The sequence below is a fragment of the Cinclus cinclus genome, chromosome 2 (genome assembly GCF_963662255.1).
Source record: "Cinclus cinclus chromosome 2, bCinCin1.1, whole genome shotgun sequence".
Classification (NCBI taxonomy): Eukaryota; Metazoa; Chordata; class Aves; order Passeriformes; family Cinclidae; genus Cinclus; species Cinclus cinclus.
In genome coordinates, this window is record NC_085047.1 from 17,825,694 (window position 1) to 17,833,557 (window position 7,864).

Sequence of the window (7,864 nt, forward strand, 5' to 3'; positions counted from 1 at the left end):
GGCAAAGGCATGAAATAAAGCTCAGGAAAAATTAATCAGCACCTGTGACGTTAAAGTAAACAGAGGATATGAGTACTGGCTTTTCTGCATGAACGCTGCTCATGGATAGGGACTTTCCTCAGAAGGCATGGAGATAGCAAATGTTCTTTTCATTTGCCATTTTCTCCTTTTGATATGTTTTTCATTCAGCAAATGCCATTACCAGGGCTTTCTCATGTATTAGCTAATACTTAGCTATTGCTCCAGGGCTTGGTGTTGCTGGAAATGTCTGTCTTTCAGCCTCCTAGTAACAGCTCTACCATTTCACAATTATTCCCACGCAGCAGTGGAATGAGCAGGGTTGAGAGCTTTTTATTGAGAGTCAGTAATTATTTGAATAATGCTAGTCTTTCACTTTTTTACTCCGTTTATTTTTTGCTCCTGGTCTTAGTAGTTAGGATTGGCTGTGTTTCAGTACTCTATCCCAGAAGTATCCCAGCTGAGATGCTCACATGCATCCTTTTTACATGTTGTAAAAATCAACAAAGGTGAATATTTTAAGGTCAGAAGGACAGAATAATTATTTTTAATAATATTCCTCTTGATAACGCAATTGTTCATTCAAAAATATTTTCCTGTTTCTGTGGTTTTCAAAGGATGACAATATTTCAAATGACACCTTAGTGTTACTCAATAATAACACAAAAAATTTAACTGTGGAGTGTAGGCATTCCCTGGACAAAAAGTTTCCCATCCCTCCTCTAGTTTTAGGGCAGTAGTTTCTTGTTGTATCTTGTTACGGGTGCTCTTGTAAGGTTTTAGAGAGTTCTCCCTATCCTTCTTCAGCATGGCTTGTTCATGAGCATTTTGCCTCCGTTTCCCTCCATTTGGGAAAGGATACAAGCCAATAGTCAGACCAAAAGGACAGGCTGTTTGTCAGATTTTCCTGGAAACTAGTGCCAAAAAAATGGTGCAGGTTTCAAAAGGTTTGGTAGCATCTGTTGAACATTATTTCCTTTGTTACATGAGATGCACAAGTTCCTGGTATGATAGCAGGAAGAGTTGCTGCCAAGTTTATCAAATGCAACAGTAAAAACAATGAAAACTGATCTTAAAAGTGTCACTCATTAATTTTGTACTAATTTGTCCAGCAGCCTGGACAAATTTCATTACAGCCTTCTGTAGAGTGCCTGTAAACTCAAGTAAAGCATTCCTGAAGATTTTCATCATCTTCAGCTATATAATAATGACAATGAAGAATAAAAAAAACTGTTCTGAGAAGACTCTTTGTGGGACAGAAGAATATACTCTAGGTGTGGCAAGGTGTGGCAGGTTTGGAGGGTTTTTTCTATAAGTAGTCCAGTATGCTGACTTTTGTTTGAATAAGGACATATCTGTTAGTGTGTTTGAGTTTGTGAGGACTCTTACCAAAAAAAAAAAAAAAAAAAAAGGAATTGCAGGTTACTCTGTTGGAGAAGATAAACAACTAAAAAGCCAGTTCAGTTTTCTCTCAGTTGTGAACAGGATTGAAATACAGGTAGCAAATTCATATGGATAGAATGAAAGAGCTTCCTTTAAAAAGCTATTCCAGTCTGAAGTGCACAAAAGTTTGACAGTATGACCTGAATATAAGGATGTGGTCAGTCCATCTGAGCATCTGCTAAGCTGGTTGGAGCTGACTTGGTTTTTCTCTGTAGAATGCCACCTGTGAGCAGCCACTGCTGACACCAATGCAGTGTGGGTGTCAGCAGATGAGAAGCAGGAAACTGGTCCTATTTCCTGTCAGAGAAACTGCAGTTTCTGCGGTGCTTCTCTCCTGGAAGAGACTGTAGAAGGCTGGACTGAATTTGCTAGTACAGCTACATACAGAGGGAAGGTGAACACCGTGGTGCTTACCACCCTTCTGCTAAGAGCAGCTAATCAAAACTCAGTGTCCCATTGATTCTTCTAATCTGGGGAAGGAAGAAGTGGGGAAGGAGCCAAGTCGTAACTTTTGTGTCTAGAATGAATCAAGCAAACAGCAGAAAATAAAACACACAACCTGCTCACAAATTCAAGTATTCTTGAACTGATCTCTTGACTAGTTTTTGGGGTCAGGCTAAACATTCTGAGTAAGGATGGGCTTTCCTACCTCACCTGTATTTTTCCAGATCTTCACCACCTCTCTCTTTTTTATATGCAATAACGTTTATGCCTGAAGCCTCAGAATTTAGGCTGGATCATTTATCTTTTTCTGGCAGACAGACATTTTTATGTTGCACCTTTCAAAACCACCTGCTTCTGGAAAAATCTTCCTTTTTATCTTCACCACAAAGAGTTGTATTGATACCCAGAGTTTCAAAGCAGTTCAACTTGACCTTTTCTAGCATAAGGTTTGGCTAGGAGGAGCAAAGCTTTCATTTGTGAGCAAAGCTGAATTTGTGAAGAACAGTTGTTCTGTTCAGTGGCAGAAGAAAAGAAGAAACAGAAGATATGGCCAGACAATGTATCTTCTAGAAAGCTGTAATATTCCCTGCAGGACCCAGAGTTTTATCCTGTGCCAACATATTGTGTCTCTAAACACCCAAAATTGCCATTCCTGATTTTAGCAGACTAACCCCAACAGAAAGCTTGAAGAATACAGCAGTGAACAAGACACATGGCATACAGAAAGATCTTTCAGTGCTCAACAGTAACTAAGATTGCATTTGAGATGAAACATGTAATTTATTTTCTAGAGACTTAGAATACAAAATACCAGTATCAGTGTGAGAAACCTGCTGACAAGCAGCAGATAAAGCTTGACTGTGATGCAGAAAATGCAATAACGGTAGAGGGTTAAGTCTTCCTATGACAATCCATCGTCTATTTCATTCCAGAAAATGCTGATAGCTCCTTTTCACCGTGTCTTAAGTGTGCCAGCTCTATTATACAGATCCCAATCTTTAAACCATGCTTTGGCAAATGTATCCTTTGTGGCACTTGTGTGATCAATTATGCTTTACTCAGTGCCATGATTGTTTACAACACACCACAGTCTTCCACTTTGTGAAGACACATTTATTACAGACAATGGTGCCAGTGCTGATCTGTTCTTATTGGCCATTTCAAAACAAAAACCAGACAAAAAGGCATCTGTTTTCAGAGGCTGGTCAGGTTAGTACTGGAAGTCTCTTCTTGGTGCTTTTCACCCTATGCTGGAATACAGCTGCCCATGCTCAGGGGCCCCTTTCACTGAGGGCCTCCTCCCTAGAAGAGCTGCTGTGGACTCAGGCTAATTCTAGCACTGACCTGCCTTTCCCAAGCTGTTCAGGCAAATCTTCACACTGAGTCATTAGAGCCCTACAAATGGTATACAGTTAAAACATCCAAGAGTGTCAAAATGAGTCATGTTTTTTAAGTGACAGTTGCTATTTTGAGTGACTGTTTTGCATTACACTTACCAGGATATGCAGGAAACAACAGTGTTTAAGCTTTCCTGTTGCTTGTGGTTCCTAGCACGTGACCAGCCAGGGCAGTTATATCACTGAGCCACACCTTGCTCTTATCCAGAAATCATATTCCCAGGCATACATGTCACCTTATCAGAAGGAAGTGACTCTGGACTTCTACAAAAAGTTGTTTCAGGCAAAGAAGGGTATTGCTTTCAGTGGCCAGCCTGACCATATGCCCTCTGCCTTGGAGAGAGCTGAAAATGGAACTGAGACCCTACAGGTATCTGCAACAGTACCAGCATGCAGAGGGAAGAACGGCAAAGTTAAGGACATGGTAGTAGTCACCATTCCCATGGACTACAGACTTGAAGACAAAAGCTGGGGAACACAAAGAAACAACTGGACATGCAGAGAAACAATTCCAAAAAGAAAATCTTAAGGTGCAACATCAGCAGGTGGAGAAGCATGTTTTTGTGATGCAGAGGGGCAGAAGGGATTTCTGCATTTGCAGAGAAAACCCAGCAAGGAAGAAAATAGCACTGGAATGAGCATATTTGCTGTGAGAGTAAAAAGTGATAGAAAAGCACACAATAAGAAAAAGGTGCAGCTCATTGAAAGAGGTAAAAAAACAGTTATTAAGGGTGAGGAAGACAGACTGATAAGAAATAGAAGTTCTCTACAGCCTTAATGTAAGCTTACACAAATCACGGGACATTCCCACCAGCCTATCCACACACACAAACACCCCAAACAAACAAACAAACAAACCTGTTTACCACTGCTACCTTTGGTGTCCAAAAGCTACAAGAAGAAATGAAAAACGAGAGGAAAAAAAAGGGGGAGTTAAAAGGTTAGGTAAGGACAAGAGCCTAAGCTACTTCAGAAACATACACAAGCAAAGGAAATTCTAAACGGAAGACGATGAAGGGGGGAGGAGAAGGAAGACAGAAACCAGTGAGCTTAGTATGTGGGAATAGTGCTGGTTTCCACATAAACCTCCTTTGTTAGTGGCTCTTCCAGTTCTGGTCTCTGAATTGCTGGAGACGTTCCCACTATTCTGCAGGGAGATACTGCATTATTTGCTGCAGCCACAATGAAACAGTTAAGCATGGCGTAAACTCTTGCAGTAGTAAAAGCAAGGCCCTACCCTAACAGCTAAAGCCTTGTTTGGCTACAGCCTTGAAGAGAAGGGGGGGAAATTGTTAAAGTAACCCTTCCAGGACATTGTTTTCCCTCTTGATTTTTTTTTTCCTTTCTCTATGGAGATAAGCTGCATTTAACTACTACTAATTGCTAGATAAACAGGATTTAATTATTTAATGTTTCATGTTTGGTGTAATTTTCACAAGTAATAGGCAAACTTCAAACAAAACTAAAACTGTTTTACAGTTTTTATCAGTTGACCAGTGGTACCTCCACTGGAGTTCCTGTTAACACTTCCCTTTTTTTTCCTGTTTGCAAGTTCAAATATAGTCAAAGGGCAGAACCCACAATTATTACTTCAGGCAGGTTTAAAGACAGTTACAGTTAAATAAAACTTAGTTCAATGCATCTGTTAGAGACCAGCTCCTTGAGGAGAGCCATAAGCTAAGTTTAAAGTTGTTTCATGTAACTCAGAAAATTAATTTCATCCTTGTTTCTTCTTCGTCCCTGCTCCAAACTCAAGACTTGTGATGACAAGTTGGTTGAAAATACTCATGCGTAACTAAAGTCAGGTGGAAAAATGTCCACATGAGGAGGCCAGAATGCTGTAGAAACCAGTAGCAGAATTCCAGCTAGGGTTCAGCTGGAGCGTTGCCTGTCCCTGGCATCCTGCCCCAGAGCCACAGACCAACCATATGTCTGTGTGCCCTGGACCTGGGCCAGTCTGCCTGGGAAGACTCCTGGCCCCACAGGGATCCACTAAGCTAGAGATGGCAGTGACTTGTGGTCTGCCTACACCGGCTCTGAAAGTTTTGGCAGCTCCAGCTCTTTAGGGCCACTCGGCTGTACAGGCAGGCGTTGGGATGATGCCTGTCCAGAGATGGAGCACTCTGCCAGACAGCTACAGTGGGAAAAACAAACATGGCCCGGGACTCCAGCTTTCCTGCTGGGATAAACTGAGCTAATGAGAAGCTGCTGTGGGCGTGTTCAGCTGCCCCTTTTGTTTCCTCATCTGCGTGTTTCTATCACTTTCCCGCAGGAGTTGCCAATGCACAGCAGTATGATGAGCAGGAACAGCCCACAGATCAGGCTGAAAACTGATCTGGTAGGAGCCCCCTCTGCCCACCCACCCCATGCAGCTGTCTCATCAGCCCCTTGAGAAGACAAAGAATGGGAAACAGAGGAAAGGAAGGCATTAGGGGATTTTCTGTTGGCAATGTACAACCGCCTTGCACTGGTGATCTAGCTGCCACCTGCAATGCCAGGCTGTGATTCTCCATTAGCCTTTACTGGGTCTCACTAGTACTGAAGAGTTTCACCATGCAGGCAGGCAAACAGTGCATAATAAGTAAAAGTAAAATACTCTGCTATTATTCTAGTACTTAATTTTTCTTACCTTTGAACTCATTCTTGAGAGGTTCTGTCAGAGAAATGATTAAATGATCCTACCTCCACCTCACAAAAGCTTTTACTTTCAAGACAGAATAGTTTCCTTGCTGGTCACTCCCCTTCAGACTCTCATGAATATAGTTTTGAAAGACCTTCATGGCTAAATTAAATATTGGGGTAAAGAATGGCAGAATGACAGCCACTTTATCTCACACTATTATAATAATAAAGATCTGTAAAATATTATTACCCCTTTATACTCATTTTGGCCTTTTCCCTGTTCTCTTGGAACATCTCTTTTGTCATTCATTGATTTTATTCTTAATAATAGCATTGCACTGAAGCACAGGGTAGGCTGAAGCTCATACAAGAAGTCAGAGCAATCACATTGACCCACCGTGCTTTTCAGTGTAATATCTGTTGTCTTCAGTGGAAATTGCATCTCTTCTCTCCATTGCGGGCTCTAATATATGCAGAAAATGGGAGCTCAGGGAGTCTGAGCTAAAATAAACTGGAGGCTGAAGACTCAAGTCCTCAGAAAGTAAGGACTACTGCATATGTTTGCCCTTGTCCCCAGGCACCCACATCTGGGTGCTGTCATTATAGAACATGAGGCCAAGATGCTTTTAGGACAGACCCAGAACAGCGGTTCATATATTCTACAGCACCTGAATTTGGCCCAAATCTCAGGGAGTTCTCGCCATCGACGGAAACTTTGTGGCTAGGAAAGTACACATTGTCACAAATCATGTTGCACACTCACTGGAGAAACATTCCTCAGTCAGTTCAGCCTCCCTATTCAAACAGCTTCATGTGCTACTTATAATGCTCTATAGAAGTAGCATACATGACATTACATGCACATAAAAAGCCTCTAAAAAATTAAACACTTATTAATCTTGTGGGGACATTGTGCTGAAAGAGGTGTATCCATCAAAAGAAAACCAATTCCATTTCATGCATGCTTATCAAGAAAACGTACACAATATGCAACCATTTCACAGCTGCCAAAAGAAATCACTACAATTTCTTTTTTTAGCTGGAAGGGGAAATTTAAACAGGCAAAGCTGTTGGAACCCAAGAAGACTATTAAAGAAAAAAAAAAAAAAAAGTGTAAACCATCCACAGTTTCATCCAAAGGCAGAAGTTTGTGAAATCAAGCACTTGGCCAAGTGACATAGTTGTGACATTAATGTGGCTGCATGTGAGGCCTGTCAGTTACTGAATTTATTGGTGGGCTGTCTGTAATCCTGAGAACTAAACCTAGAGAAAACATTTTGTGCAGTTCTGTTTCTGGTATTTCTCTGTCCTTATCTCTCCCATCCTCCCTCCTCTCTATTCCCGTCTCATTCCTCTCCCATACAACAACTGGTTGCATGCTAACAATATTTTTCTTTGTGTTTCTGCAAATACCATTAGATCCAAGCATGTTTCATGGAATTTGAAGCCATCATCTGTTCATATATAATGGGTAGTCAGCAACTTCCACAAGACAATCATTCTCCTCACCGAGATTTCATTTGCTTAAAGACATCTCAGGAATTCTTATGAATTGTTCAATTGTTTTAAATTAGCAACAAGAGAAACCCTCCCACTTGCCTTCCAATTGCACCCAACCTGAATTTGGATGCATTAAGAAGAAAATCAGTGAATGCCAACTGGCATGTCATTAGAAAACATTCAGGCCAAAGAAGGGACAGATGTTAAAATAATTTTCAAAAAATGACTACTGAGAAAAAAGAGACTTTGTGTAGGGTGGTTGGATTATCCTGCCCAGTTGGAGACTGAGAGCTGCTGAACCAAGATAGAGGGAGGACAAGGCTAAGAGTATTGGGATTGTCCAGCCTAGAGAAAAGAAGGCTCCAAGGAGCCCTTAGAGCAGCTTCCCAGTACCTAAAGGGACCTGCATGAGAGCTGGAGAGGGACTATTGACAAGGGCA